We start from the raw sequence: 16060 nt of genomic DNA on the forward strand, positions 1-16060 counted from the left end.
TATCTGATGGGACTATCTGGAAGTGCAGTAAATTATTCTACTGCACCCTAATTGTTGCACACATGTAGATGGTGATGCTTTACTGAACAGCAAATTAGTCTTCTGCACAGTAAAGCATTACAGGTAGATGTGTGCGCTATGCAGGTGGTTTTATGAAGATTAATTAATGCATGTAAATGTTGGGAAGATAGTGTTTCAGCTGTTGCTAAAAACTATTAGGTATTATAAAGAAATAGTGCAGAACTTAACTTCTTTTCTGACATTCCTTTACTGTTTAACTGAAGTTTCGCTCCTATTCTGTACCTCACTATTGTTTTGCATGGTAGTTAACTAGAGAACCATTAAGCAAGGGATAGTTCCTAAAGGATGAGTGTGAAATAAACTGTGAAGGAAATGTTGGTGTTAAAAATACATATGGGTTGAATATGATACAGGGAGGTTTTAATCATTCTTCAGATATTTCTTACTGATAGTACCTCTCCTGAAGGACTAACCTGCTGGGATCTTTAGCTCCTGGACCTTTGGGGAATCTTTGGAAGTATCCATTCAAGTAAAAAATAAAATACACAACCATGAAATGTTTCACTGTCCTACCTATATACTAGGGCCCTTCTGGAATTAGCTAACTATAACTTAATAAGAATGTGAAGACATTGTGGGACGTTGATACCTAATCTAACGAAAGCCTAGACAAAAAAAAATTGGCACGGAGATGTTTTCTGTTTGTCCCACCCAGAATAAATTTAACCTTTTGGGGGTTTTGGTCAGATTCTGAGAGCACTCATTCTAATTTATTAACAGTTACCAATTCTCATTTGTTTTCATTCCATAAATTGAGATACAGAAACTTGAGGCTGGGAAATACCCTCAGTAAACCAAACACCAAACTGACACACATTTCACATCCAGAGTTCCTTCACATAGACACAGCTGTAATAAAAAGGTACTTTCCATCCACTCCTAGAACTACAACCATGACTAACTGAGGGCATATCTGTGTTGAGTGGTGAACTTGTTTTGTGAATGCCACTTTGTTTGAGATGCTGCACTTTACATTGTTTTCTCCTTACACAGTATTGCAACTCCATGGTGAATTAGACCATCCATCTTATAATGGGGATAGAGATCTAAGTAAAGTGATAATGTTTTAAAAACTGGCGTAGACAAATATTACTTCTGATTGTTTGTGCACTACAGGACTACCTGCGAAACAATGATCCTGTACAGCATAGCTGATGGGAGAAGATGAGGTGCTGGATCAGAGACATCTACCAGCAAAAGTACATGTTTGTAGGAGATCTTCAGTTTTTCCAAAGGGCTACCTCATCAAAGGGAATATGGACTCTCTTTAAGTGGGAGTGCTCTTTATAAAAAATAGGATCACAGGAAAGTGGGGCTGGAAGGGACCTCACAAGGTCATCTAGTACAGTCCCCTGCTCAAGGCAGGATCATTCCTGATGAAACAATCCCACCAAGTGTCCATTTAACTTGCTCTTGATAATTTCCAGGGATAGAGATTTTACAGCTCCTCTAGGTAGCCTGTCCCAATGCTTGACACTGTATGGCGACGTTGCTACGGTACCATACTGTAATACTTCCTTTTGGAAGTATTAAAGCACGGCGCAGTAATTGCCCATACTACACAGCGCATGTGGTGCATGGTTAGGTTTCGCCGCTACTAGCTAGGGATCTACTCAATTTGTGATTTTTGCAGAAACAGCAGAAAAAAGGCAGTTACTGTGGTTACCGCAATAATTGGCAGGCTGTAACAACAGTAATGATTTTAAAAACCCCAATATATTAGTTGTCAAAAGTATTACTGCAGTATCTTCAGGCGTTACTGAAAGATAGTACCTAATGTCGTGAATCTTCTTATTTCTTACTTCGAATCGTATTTAATGTTGCTGCATTTGGTAATATGGGATTTAAGCCTGTGACTCAAAAGTGCCACCTGCTGCCTCCTAACATAATAACAGTCTTCTCCTTAAAATGCTGGCTGCTCTAGATGCCAGTCTCTGCCTATTTCTAAGTTCCTATTAAGTTTCAATGCCACACTTTCAAAAGATATTACTACTACTGTCTTTTAAATATAACCTAACAAAGATCTAAATACCATTAATAAGCCATCACACTTAGCCCATTTTAAGCTCAGAAATTTGAAAATCTAGGCGCAGATGTTTCAGAAATCTGCTATTTTCTAGTTTTGTGTCTGAAATACAATGCAGATATAGTTTTATGGTATTGCTAATTACTGATGCATTTAGATGTCAAAATACTGGACAGTCAGGCTAAATTAAATAGGCATCTGACAGCAATAAAATGTTCCTACAATTATTTATGTTAGCAGAATGATTTTGCAGTGTAAAATCTGAAGACATGCAAACCAAGCCCTACAGGTAGTCAGTCTGAGATAAATAAGTATAACTTTATCTTTAGGGAGAATAAATTATGTACTGTTTTTATATTTCAAGGGGGTCAAGGTAGCAATCTCCATTCTTTCCCATAATTCATACACACATTTTAGACTTTCATTATGATCTATGTATTTTAATTGATCCTATCTTCCAATTGACATAGAGAATTTTCTGAGGACATCACTGATGGTAACACTCCAAGGCTTTCAAGTGTCTCTGATATGTTGTCCAAGATTCCTGATGTCCTGATCATCAAATACACTATTTCAGAGATGTCCAAACATAGCGCTGGCAGATTTTATCTGGGGTTGAATATTGTCATCTATGTTTACTTTTTTGGAAAGCGATCACGCAGGTAATGGAAATGCTCAACATTGTTCAAGGATTGCTCTCTGATTATAATGTGAGGAGAAGCCGCTGTTGGGTTGAGGATGGATTCGTAAAGCATCTTGGTTTTTGTGAAGTGGCAATGAGTTCAAGCATTTTCATACGCTTCACAGAAGCAATCCGGAGTGACCTGGACTGCTTACATTGAGTGAGCATACATGATACAATCATCAGCCTATTGAAGATCAGTCACAGAGATATTGGTTACTTCGGATTTGGTGCATAGCTAGTTGTTGTTAAAGAGATTCCCGTCCGTGCATTACTGGATGCTGACTCCAGAAGGAAGTCTATCAGCAATGAGATATGGAATAACTCTGATATAGGTGGAAAAGAGCATTGGTGAAATCACACAACCTTGCTTGACTCCAGTTCTAATAATTTGCAGGGTCTGTTTCTGAGCCATTGTTTAGGATGGTTGCTGTCATGTCATCATGAAGGAGTCTGATAGTGGTAGCAAATGCTGGCAGGCATGCCAATCGCATCAGAATCTTACAAAGGGCTTTTCTACTGATTGAATCAAAGGACCTTCATTGACCTAACACAGACATGTAAATATCTCAGTGTTGCTTGCAGGACTTCTCCTGCAACTGTCCAGAAAGAAAGATCATATACATTGTACCTCTGAGTGGTCTAAAACCATATTAGGACTTGAGTAGAATCTCTTCAGTGAAGGAAGGGAGTCTATTAAGGATCATGTAGGCAAGAATCTTCCTCGCTATGGACAAGAGTACAATACCATGATAATGGCTGCAATATAATCTTGAATAGGGTTATGATATGATTCTGGCATCTCTCAGGTCACTGGGAATCTGTTCATGTTTCCAGATTTTCATAATAATTCTGCATAGTTGGTGAGAGAGCATTTTTCCACATTGCTTATAAATTTTAGCTGGTCTTCCACCAGGATCACATGCTTTTTTGTTCTTCATCTGCTTAATGGCTTTCAAGGCCTCTTAATGAATTACTGGATCTGCAAGATAGTCCTTAAGAGGGAATGGTTTCAGTGGTATTGTCTTCAACATTATAATCTCAGTTTAGAAGCTCTTGAAAGTGCTCCTTCCATCATGTGTTGATGGTGGAGCTGTCTTTCAAGTGTGTTGTTCCATCCTTGGACCTCATGGGGACCTCAACTATATACTGAGCCCATAGCCTGTAGATAACTTTGGTTCTGCTAAAGAAATTACATGTTGTGGTAGTTGGTAACATTTTGAATCTCTTTTGTTTTGACCTCCCACCACTTGTTCTTTTTCTCTCAAATCTGCCTCTAGTTCTTGGTTTTAATGTGGCGATAAGAGTCTTGCTTCTGTTTGGAGCTGATGTCATTCCGCCAGGCTCTTAAGGCTGTGTCCTTTTTCTGTCAATGAGAGTTTGTCAATAAGTCTGTGAATAAGGCTTTCTAGAGACATACCTAATTTCTACTTCACTCTAATACTGGCAGCAGCAGCTAACTGTCCCAGATTTTCTAGGAAAGTTCCAAATTTCTGGGTTTTGACTAGTGTCCCAAAGGGCTCCTTAAAATGCAATTCTCATCCTGAATGTGAAAAATCATCCTGGATCCATGCCAGGCAGCATCCTGAGAAGACACAGCAAAACATTCCCTGGTAGGGCAGGAATGAAGCTATACTCATTCTGGAAGTAGCTGGAGACAGGGGTACCTATAATAGAGCTCAACTAGAGGACAGTGACCATAATAATGACCATTTTATAACCAATTTGTACTACAAAGGAAAATCGTATAGCAAATTAAAAAATCCAGCCCTTCATCTCTGTTATATTTCTCCAATCTGCTTTCCCAAACAATCTTACAGTGACAAATTGAAAAGTTTCCCCAGGACTATGCTTGCTGGACCTACAGTAAATTCATATTAATGTGCTTTATATGCATTACGCTGCATTAGTGAGAGTGATTCTAATTGTCTATTGGTCATGAGGGAGATTAGGATGCATTACTCATTTTGAGCATTTCTGTTATTCTCCAAGGCTCTTTGATCCATTACCAGGCATGCCCTTTGTAATGACAATTTAATGATAGTTTGATTCTTAATACCTTAATCTCGAAACTTTCCCCTCTCCACCTTGTCACGACCCAGTGATTTTTTGTGCCTCGGCACTATGGAATTTCCTGGCCACATGAGAGCTCCTTTGCACGGCAGAGTGTTCTGCTGCAATTAAGAGCCTGCGTGCAGGAGAGTTCCCGCCAATTTGCAGTTTCCTTTGCAGGATGCATTTCTTCTTTGCAGCACAGAGATGCACGGTGCAAAGAGTTCCCGCTATTCAGATGCAAATTTGTGCCCCGTTATTGGCCAGTGCTAAATTATTCACACGTGGCGGCTAATAATTGGCTCGCTGGCCGTTTAAAATTCCGCGCGACTTCCGCCCAAGTCGAAGAGCTTTGAGCACGCTGCAGAGTGCCTCTGAAGTTATCTGACTTGCGGCTGCCGATCGATAGACTGATCACCTATTGATCTTTCTTCCCGTCCCTGAGCGCAGCCCCGACGTACCCCTTTCCCCGCCGGCTTCGAATTGAGGACGGATTAACTGGCTTGGGCCCCGCCAGCTGGAACAACTCGTGTGGTTGTTCCAACGACCGGACCACCTGCGTCGTGATTGCAAGCGGCGTGAGTAAAGTTTTTTACAACCAATAAGTTGTGTCTGCCTCTCCCTTCACCAGCCTTCAGTGACGTACGAGCGTAACTCGAGTCGGCCCTGGCCGTCCGAGACACACCTTACATATACTGATGTGAAATTGCAACTTTTCAAGATAAAATCATGCACTCAAAAATATTTCAATTGCCATGTGTGCACACTCATGTACTGTGGCCTGGCTACAGCTTTACTGTACTAATTTAAGTAATGACATGGTGCTGGACTGGTCATTTTGAAGAGTGCTGTTCTCTGTTTGGTATAACAGAGGAAGCAGGAGTGAAAGTTTTCCTTTGCTGTCCTCCATCAATGTTTCTTTGGCCCTGGATCCCCTCCTGAGAGAATTCAGGCCTAAGGTTCTCTGCTGAGGCTGCAACCACAATGCCAGCCTGTGTGTCAGCCATGGTGATCTGGCTTTTAAGACTATGACTGGCACCACCCAAGTCTTTTGCATACGCCATAAGATTGCAATTTGTATGTAACATTTAATCATTCATTAATTCAAATAATTTATTCAAACAGGTAATGCTTCACATTAGGAAGTGTTAGTCCTTCAGGTTCCCTATTCTTTCAATTTTACCAATTTCACATGTTTTTTGATTACATTTATGTTTTAGGTTATAGGCATTATAGGTTAGCTTAAATACTTCAACACAAAGTAATGAAAGGAAACAATGTTTTGTTTACATGCATAGGGATTGGTTCCAATGCTAGCTCCACACTGGTATAACTGGAGTCTGATTTGTGCTGAAATCACTGAATTTAGATCAGGTCCCACCGAGTTAAAGTCTCTAGAAATGAAAGAGAGTACTAGAACAAATATGTCATGCTGCTGGGACAGGATATCCCAAATTTTCTGGAAGTGGCAATGATCTGTAATATCCAGTGGAAACACTGAATTTCTAGAAGTATTGGTCTTGTAGATACAACATCAGTGGGACAGGTATGTACGACATCCATAGGTATAACTGTAGATATAACATCAGTCTTGTAGATATAACATCAGTGGGACAGGTATGTATGAATGATCAAAGGTCTGCCAGAGCCTACTGGCCCATTGGACTAGTGTGATTAAGGCACGCCAGATTTAGTAGCCAACAGCACTCAAGGGAGCCATGTGACTAGTGTCAGGTCCAGACACACGGTTCATTCCCTATCCTGAATGACCCGGTGCAGGTGATTTGAGTGGTACGGCCTTCTGGACAAAACTGGAGCGAGGCTCAGACTCATAGGTATCTTGTTACAGCCCTTTGGTGAAACTGTAACAAGACACTTCAACTGTTCTGAAAATCAGATTCAAGGTGTCTTAACTGGGGCACCCAAAACCTGAGGCATTACCAGTGGCTGCTTTTGAAATTTTCAGCTGACACCTTTGAGAATGTACCAAATATTAAATTGATGCCACAGCCAATTTAGTGAAAATGGTGAGAAAATGAAATATCTCAGTAGGTCTATTTTCTTCATAAATACATGGACAAAACAACTGTTCATGCAGAAATAGCACACATGCCTGCAAGTCTTTCTAAAGCTAAAACTATTAATAAGCCTTGAATAGTCCCAAGGAGCTGGCAGCATCAGTTTCAAAATAAAGAAGTGCCTGTGATGACAGGTGTTCATTTGACAGGAATGCACAGAGATGTCAGGATCTTATGAGTTCCCTTTGAGAAGATACATTTTGCAGTCATGCTACAGTCTCAGGAGTTGTCAGTCATATCCATAGTGTTTGCAACTGTTTGAGAAAGGGTCACACACACTGTTTTCATACAGATACTTTTAAAGTTTCTTGTTCTATATTTTTTTCTGGTAAAACCATGCAGTTCACTGTTTACTGCAAATAGGTTACTCCAGTGCTTTAGAATGCAAAACTGTTTTTTCCTGTTATTGTGGCTAATTATTCAGTTATTAATGAATGGTGATGTTCTGCAGCCAGTCACTGGATGGGTGGCAGGAAAGGGAACCACAGATACTGGAACTAAATACAGTCATAGTATGATTCCAAGACAAACCAGGGATACTCCACCAAAAGTGTACAACATTGGGGGTCCTTTGGAGGCTTAGTATGATGGGATGGAAGCAAGACTGAAGAGAAGAATCTTCAACATATACAATGTACAGATTTTTGGCTTCTTCTTGGAATTATTTAAAATAAAGATACAGTATGATGTAGTCCCCCCTAAAGGTCAAACCCAAACGGGGCAGATCCAGGGGGGTGCAGTGGCATTATCACAATTTTCTGTTCCACAGTGAAGGTCACATGCCAGCAGCTCCATTTCCCTGCAGCCCCAGATTCCTGTGTCACCTGTGGTGTCTGAGGCTGGAGCTCTAGGTTGGAGTGGGACACTGTTGGGACCAAATGGGAGCAGAAGAAGAATGGGGAACCCGCTTGCTGTCCCCAGCTGACCCAAGGGTGGGGAAACCCTGGGACTACTCCTGCCCTGAACCAGCTGAGGGCAGCAGGGCTGCATGGGTCCCTGAGGGCTGCATGGGTCCCTGCTCCCTCACCTGTGTATCCCCTGCTGGCCCAAGGGCTCCAGCTGTGGGGAGCAGCTGTGCAGATAGCTGGGGACAGCGATGGCAGTGAGCAGTCCCCCCTTCCCAGTGCCTGCTCCCGAATTGTGGGAGACACCTGGGGAGCAGGTGGAGGGAGTGGTCAGGGAGCAGAAGTGCCTGGAAATGGAGGATTGCCTACTGACACTGGCACTGCTGCGTACTGAAGGCACTGGCTGAAGTAGGGCAGGAGCTGTCCTGGGTCTCCTCCATCTCAGGCCAGCTGGGGACAGTGGCAGCAATGGGTTGATCTCCCCTTCTTGTGCCCAAAGGCAAGAAGCAACCCTTGGGAGAGGGGGAGAGAGGAATGGGAAGGAAGGGGAAGTGGCTCTGAGAGGAGTAGGGGAGTCTTATTTGCTTCAGGGACTCCAAAAAGTCCCAGGCAACTGCTGCTGTGGTGCATCTGCCCAAGGAGGGGGGGAGGTGGGACTGCAACTTCCCATGTAGCATTGGTGCCATCTTCCACACCCCTCTTTTCAAATTCCTGGATCCTCCCATGGACCCAAACAAGAGATAGGTGGAATTTAGGTGCCTAATTAATAAAAAGCAATACAAATTAATTTCCTGTGCAGTGGACAGCATCTAAAGTGTCTAATTGCTACCTAGACTGTTTTGGATCTAGATCACAGACAGAAGGGATCTAAAATCTGTCTAATCCCCAATTCATTAGGCATCCACAGAGCTTGCTGAACATCTGATTGACACTGACTGGGTACACTACAAATTGCAGCACCCATGGCCACTCTTATGGGAGTGATATTTCCCATCTTTAGTACAATAGCTTAGTAGAGTACTCACCCATGATGTAAGTCACTTGAGTTGTAAACCCTTTTCAGCCTCAGGCTACTCACATCCACATCTTCTCTGTCCCAGGAGAGAGTGCTAAATACCTGGCTATAAAATAAGCTCTACTGCTCCTGTTGATGCTGGGCCACTGGGTAGCCAAAAATTCAAGAGAGACAGGACCAGAAAAAGCAAGAAGGAACATCATTCTGCAGCTCACTAATGAGGGCACTCTCTGGGGAATGGGAAAACCTGGGTCCTAGTTCCTGTTCCCAGGACTACACAGCTAGGCCTATAGGTGGAAACAATGGCTTTTGTTAATGACTTCCATGAGAAATTTACAAAATTCAAAGCAACTTGGTAATCACAGGGTGGGAGATAAATCCTTGTTATCAGGTCTATAAGCCCCATGGAGCAATGAAAAGGTTAACAAGAACTTTTGGGAAATGAGGGTACTGTAAGGTTTCCCAGCTAACAAATCAGGCACAGCTCACCCACAGGCCATCAGTGAGCTGTGCTTGGGCCCGGTGGCTCTGGCTCTGGTCACTGCATGGTGCTGGGCAGGCAGGGCTGCTTCCACCTAGCATCCCTGCGGCACCAGCAGAGGCCAGCCTCTGCCTACAGGGGATGGAGCCTGGCTGCAGGCCTCCATGCTATCCCATGCCACCGTGCCATCAGGGCTCCTGCAGGTTGGGGGAGGGGGGAGAGGGTGTGTGTGCGCATGCCAGAAGCCCTGATGGTGGGATGGGGCAGAGTGGAGGCCCACAGCCAAACTCCATTCCTTACCCGCCTGGCTGTGAATGTGGCCAGTAGGTGCCAGCTCTGGGCTAAAGGTGGGGTGGGCACACCAGGGTGTTGCTACAGTCCCAGGTGGGCTTATGCTCCTGCTCCCTCTGCTGCTCTGGTGCCAGCCCTGGCCCGGCTGCAGGAAGCATGTGTGTGTGTGCGGCCCTCAATAGCTCATGAAAAGTGGCCCTCCAGCCCAAATACTTGCCCATCCCCGCAGTAGACCATAAACTGGATAAGACCTAACAGTGTGCTTTTGTTGCAAAAAAGCCAAAAGCATACCGGATTGTATGAAAGGAGTGTCATTTGCAAATCAAGGGAAGTGATTCTTTGTTTTTATTCAGCACTAGTGATGCCTCACCTGGAGTACTATGTCCAGCTTTGGGACCCATTCTAATATTATAAAAGCCATAGTCTATCTGTCTGTCTACCCATCTGTCCATAACGCTTTATTCGCACTCTAACTGGCTGATGGAAAGAACCAATCAGAGTGCGAATACAGCATTCGGACAGGAGGCAGCAGCATGGTGGAGCACCGCCATGATGGTGGGGACACGGGATGGAGCAGGGGGGACAAGGCCAGCATAGCTGGCCACGCTCCCCTTGCCCTGCTTCCTGGAGGTGGCGGTGGTGGTGGGGGCTTGCCAGGCCCGGCCTAGCCCCAAAACGGAGGGTATAGGGGGTGCACCAGCCCCTGCAATGGTGGCGGGGAGGGTGGGGGGTGGGCCCGGCCCCATGGGGGAGAGGGGGAAAGGAGGTGTACCCCTTCCTGCTTTGGGCGGGGGGTGGTGGCGATGTGAGGGGGGGAATGGAGTCAGGGCTGCGGTGACAAGGTGGGGACAGGGGGAGTGGCCCCAAACCTGAACTGCTGGGGAGAAATGCCCAGCCCTGCAGGTGGCACGGACAGATCAGATGGCAGGGCAGGGCCAGCAGACAGAGGGTGGGGCGGCCGAGCCCCGGCGTGGTGGAGGGGAAAGGGGGAGCAGGCCTGTCCCCGAAGGGGGCGGGGGAGTGAGGCCAGGCGCCAACTGCTGTCCCCGGCTGCCCTCCCCCTCACTTTTGATGGGCAGTTGGCTAGTACTCAAGAATGATGTGTGATGATGTACAGAGTCCAACTCAGAGTAACAAAAATTATTAGGGACCTGAGAGTCTTATGAGGAAAGGCTGAAAGGATTTATTTAGTTTGGAGAAGAGAAGACTTAGCAGAGATTTAGTAACAGTAGTTGCAGGACAGTTACAGAAAGGATGAACATGGGTTTTTCTCTGCCTGTAGGAGACAGGACTAAGAGCAATGGCATCAAGCTTCAACAGGGAAAGTTAGATTAGAGATTAGAAGGAACTTTCTGACATGCGAGTGATCGAGCATTAGAACAAGCTTTCTAGAAAAATTGGGGAAGTTTTCCAGAGTAGGTTAGACAGACACTTGGCTGGGATGGTTTAGTCAGCAATGGTTCTGCCTGGAGCAGGGGGCTGGACTTGATGATGACCTTGTGAGGCCTCTTCCAGCCCTTTTTTCCTATGATCTTCTGATATCACCACCTTTATTACCAGATGGGAGGATTATTTATGTGCTGAAGAAACTGTCCTGAACTCCTTCAAAGATGCTGGTTTGATTGCAAGTCCTGCAAAGTCAGCCATAGACAAAGAAGAAATGTAATATCTGCATTACTTGCTATGGGCATGGCCATATTAGTCCCTGGTGGACAAGGTTTAGTCCTTGAAGAACTGCCCTAATAGTTACCAAAACTGGGTTTGGTCATGGGTGACTGGTGCCTCCTAAGTCTGGGAGGACACCCACAGAAGCTACCAGTGGCACTGGGGCTGGAGCTGGCGAGCTCCCACAAACACTGCCAGTGGCTTTGGTAGTGGGGATGGCCCTGTCAGTGGGGGCATACTGAACACCGGCAGACACTGCCGGTGGCATTGATGGCTGGGACAGCCCTGTTGTGGGGCATGTGCCCCACCATGCGTCACCGATGGGCTTGGTCATTCCTTGGACTTCCAAGATGCTCTCAAAAGTTTGCATCAGTTTTCTGAACTAGCCAACCCCCCTTACCAAGATCAGCAAGACACTAAGTTCTCGCATAGGATGCTGGGGATATGACAGGCATTGTATAGGCAACCTATGATGTGGGATCACATCATCTTCAAGCAATTTATTTGTTAACTCAAAGCAACTGGCAAGGCTGTGATCTGACAAGAACAAGGGAGAAGACTGTTTAGTACTGTATCTTAGATAGAAGCTGCTTCCTAGAGAAAGGACATAATGCACCTGGCAATCAAGTGGGCAGTAGAAGCACTAAAATATTACTTGCTTTGGAATCATGTCATGTTGGTTACAGAACAAAGTTTTCCGAAATGGTTGACAGAAATAAAAATAACAGAATCATGAGGTGGTAGCTCACAGTTCACTATAAAACATTGGTTGGAAAGCAGACACAAAATCCAAGTTTTCCTTATGAGATGGAGAGCACTGCTTCTGTAAAGGACACTTATACTGCCCTTTAAATGGTTAGGTATGTGATGTGGTCTGTACAATTTATATAAGAATGAAAAAATTAACATGGACCCGTAGTAACCATCATCTCCCAAATAACCACACATCAAGCAACACGATAGAAGGAACGCCAACCACAGACAGTTTGAGAGTAGCTCTTTCGCTGAGAACGAGCTTTGGAAGTGAAAAGAACTCCGAGTAACTGAAGGCAGACAAGGTTCTTCGGGTAAATTCGGTATCTTTTATTAGATCAACTCAATCAACAACCTACACCCTTGAATAACTGAAAGGAATCAGCACGCACCATTGGCAGCCACTGTGGAGGCCCTAGTAATGACAGGACAAAGGGGCACAGATAGGAAGTGGCTCAAGAGAAGCTAACCAGAACAAAGTTGGTTCATGGCACTGGCCTGGGATGCAACAGAGTGAGAAGGCCTGAAGTCTCCCTACATCAGTATTGCTTACAACCACTAGCAAGTGGAGAGATTTTATAATGCTTCCCTGTTTTGATCTAATGAATTTAGGGATGAAAAGGGACTTTAAATGCTCACCAGCCTCACAGAATGATATCAGACTGGTGGCACTAGTCTCTGGGGCTTGGTCAAAATAAGAAACCAGAAAGGCAATGGGACACCCAGAAACACTGTTATGGCTCATTCATGTTAATCTTGGCACTGGTCAGGAGACTGGAAACTAAGCAAATGAATAAATGGCTAACTCACACTGTGGGAAGAAGTTAAGAAAGATCAGCATACAAGGACCAATGTTATCCAGAACGATCCTGTATACACCACTGGATGCAGCTGGGGGCTGTGTGTGGGTGTCAGTGTCCACCTGCAGAACTTTGTGGAAGTGACAAAAATGCAAGGTGGCAAAATTTGTTGATGATACAAATGAGGTTACTGAAAGCCGGAGAGAATGGGCTAAAACTCCAAGAAGGAAGCTAGGCAAATTAGCAGCAGATGAAATCCAAGGTAAAAATGTGCACAACAATAAATATTGAAAGGATCATTTAAAATGCTGTTTGGGCCTAAAAAATTACTGTGGGACTTCAGTGTTATCATCTCTCAATGGTTCCCTAGTTAATTGTGATCAGCTTATGTGTAAAATAATCATGTTTCCAGGGAGGCAAACTCAACCAGCTATCAGAAAGTTAAGTAAACCTCTTTCCTTTTGGATATCATTCCCAGGAACAAAAGCTCTGAGCCAAATTATGCCCAAGTGGCATGTAGGCAACCGCACTGCTGTCAGTGATGCATTCTGGCATAACTGATTAGAAACTAATAAAGAATCCTACTGCTGATCCATGCAGAGGAGTTAACAGCCAGCCCCATGTCTCTTAGCTGTGTTTGTTCTGTTGGGTTAACTGTTACAAAAAACCACAAAAAAGTATGTTTGTTCAAAGATGTAATTAATTATATGCAGGGAAGAAATTTGCTCAGCGGGAATGAGTGCCACTTTTCTAGTCAAGCAAGGTTCTTTGGGTAGATGTGCTATCTTTTATTAGACCAGCTGAGTAGTGTCATGACCCAAAAGGCATGATTGTGTGTGTGCTTCGGCACCAGAATTATCCCCGTCAAGTTGCAGAGCATTGCACGGGAGAGTTTCCTGTTGCAGAGGAAACCCCGGTGCAGGGACGAGTTTCCCGCCTTTTCTGCAGCTTCTTTTGCAGAGTGCGTTGCTCATGTTGCGAGAGGAATGCACGGTGCAAAAGAGTTCTTGCCACCGGTATGCAAATTTGTTTCCCGTGATTGGCTAGTGTTAAATTAGTCACACGTGGCGGCTAGCGTTAGCCGTATAAGAGGCTTGAGCAGTTTCCGCCCCAGCCGAAGAGGACTCCACATCCATCTCGTGGGGACTCTGGGTACACGGCAGGGTAGTAGAAACCCTGTGTGAGATCCAGAGGAGCGTGGCGGCCTGATCCCCCGCCCACCTCTTCCCGTCTTCGAACGCGACTTTTATAAGACGTATTTATGATTTCTATTTTGGTGGCTCGTTCACCCAGAGCACCCGGAGCTCTGCACCGTGGGGCCTAGCAACCTCCACGAGACCGTCTGTGTTGTCTGTCTGTACCCGCAACTCAAGCAAGTTTCCCAGCCTGCACCACTGCCATCTCGGTGTAAGTAAACAATCTTTAAAACTACCGATACGCGTCTGTGCCTAATTCCAGCTCGACGGCCTTCCCTCTCCGACCCGGCGTGCCCGGGCTGCAGGCCACAGCCCGCGTGCAGCGCGAAAAGGGCTCGGGTCGCTCCCGGCCCGCACAAGTAGCTGGAAAAAAATTCTGCGCAAGCTTGTGGGCACAAGCACTCTTCTTCAGGAATAGGGAGTCTTTGCTGTTCTGAGATCTCCAAGGAATTCCCCAAACTGACGTTTCCATAGTCAATTTTGGGAATAAAGCCATGCTTAAATTACTCTTACACTGATTGGTTCAGAACCTATCAACCAACAGCAACACTTAGCACTTACAGCTTTCCATCTTTGAGGTTTCTTAGAAGCATTAATCAATCAGGTGCTACCTCTCAGGAGGTTAGCATCTTAATCCCAATGGATGCCTTCATCCTAATCCCTCCTTCAGTTTTTATCTTCATAAGCATTGTTTTTATCAAAGCATAAACATTCTTTATCAAAATGAGCATTGTTTTTATATGTTCTTAAAATACATGATACTATAAATGCAAAATATCATTTGCTGTCTTGAAGCAAATATGCTGTCTTCATCTTGACCGGCAAAGCAATTTGCTACAGCACCGCTACTTAGTTTCTTAAACTGATGCAAACTGGAAGTAAATCTATTAATATCAACAGTGTTATGCCAGCATAAGTAAATCTGGCACTTGTCTTTATTTACTTCTCTATACACTGGTTCACTCTATATACAGGATACAGAAGAACCCTCTTATACGTACGCACTTAAGATTATTAGAAAATGCTTGTGCAACTAAAAGAATATATAAGTGAAATGGACACTTGAATCAAACCTCCTCACTGTTTAAACTACACTTCTGAAAGAGAGACTAAAGTAACTGCATTAAAATGTTTACCACACAGCACGCCCCATCATAATAGTGCAGCTATGAAATAGATAGGAGTGTAGGTGGTTTTTTCAGCCTGTTTGTTGTGAGTAGTGCTCATCTCTTCATTATTGAAATTGACTTGTGGAAAGGATTAGTGGGTGAGTTGACTGATTAGATGGATTATTACTGCTCAAATACCTTGAAAATTCCCAGTACATTGACAGCTGTTTGGAGCATCCTAGCAAAACTAATAATATGATCAACATGAAGGAAATGCAGAAGGAGTAATTGAAAACAAAACAACACAAAACTGAAAAAATGGCACTCTGACAGAATAACACAATGGTTGTGCACTCAGGTGGAAAGGATCATTGACTGTGTGGTACAAAGAGTACAAGGAAGATGGGTATGTTTGTGTGTTGTGGGGAGGGGGAGAGAAAGGGGAACATCTATAGTCTAGTTTTAATTAACCAAATATTCCAGAAAATCTTTGCTACAGTGAACAGGAATATGTGTGTGTGTGTGTGTGTGTGTTAACCTTTACCACGCTTGTAAATCACATTTCCATTTGGATATAGAAAAAAGAGACAGGCTGGTTAGGGTACAGGGGTCCTTTGGATATACTCTTGTTTTTATAATATTCTAATATTATTAAAGCCATAGTCTGTCTGTCTGTCTATAATTCTTTATTCGCACTCTGATTGGCTGATGGAAACAACCAATCAGAGTGCGAATACAGCGTTCAGACAGGAGGTTGCAGTGCGGCGGAGCACTGCGATGATGGTGGGGACACGGGGGGGGGGCTGAGGTCAGCACAGCTGGTCTCGCTCCCCCCGCCCTGCTCCCTGAAGGCGGCAGCTCTGCTGGCCTCGCCCCCACCCCTCGCTTGCTCCTTGGAAGTGGCAGCAGCAGCAGAGGGGCACACCGGGCCTGGCCTGGCCCCAAAACGGAGGGTATGGGGGGGTGCGCCAGGCCACGCAATCGGG

Source organism: Alligator sinensis, unplaced genomic scaffold (assembly GCF_000455745.1).
Source record: "Alligator sinensis unplaced genomic scaffold, ASM45574v1 scaffold370_1, whole genome shotgun sequence".
Taxonomy (NCBI): Eukaryota; Metazoa; Chordata; order Crocodylia; family Alligatoridae; genus Alligator; species Alligator sinensis.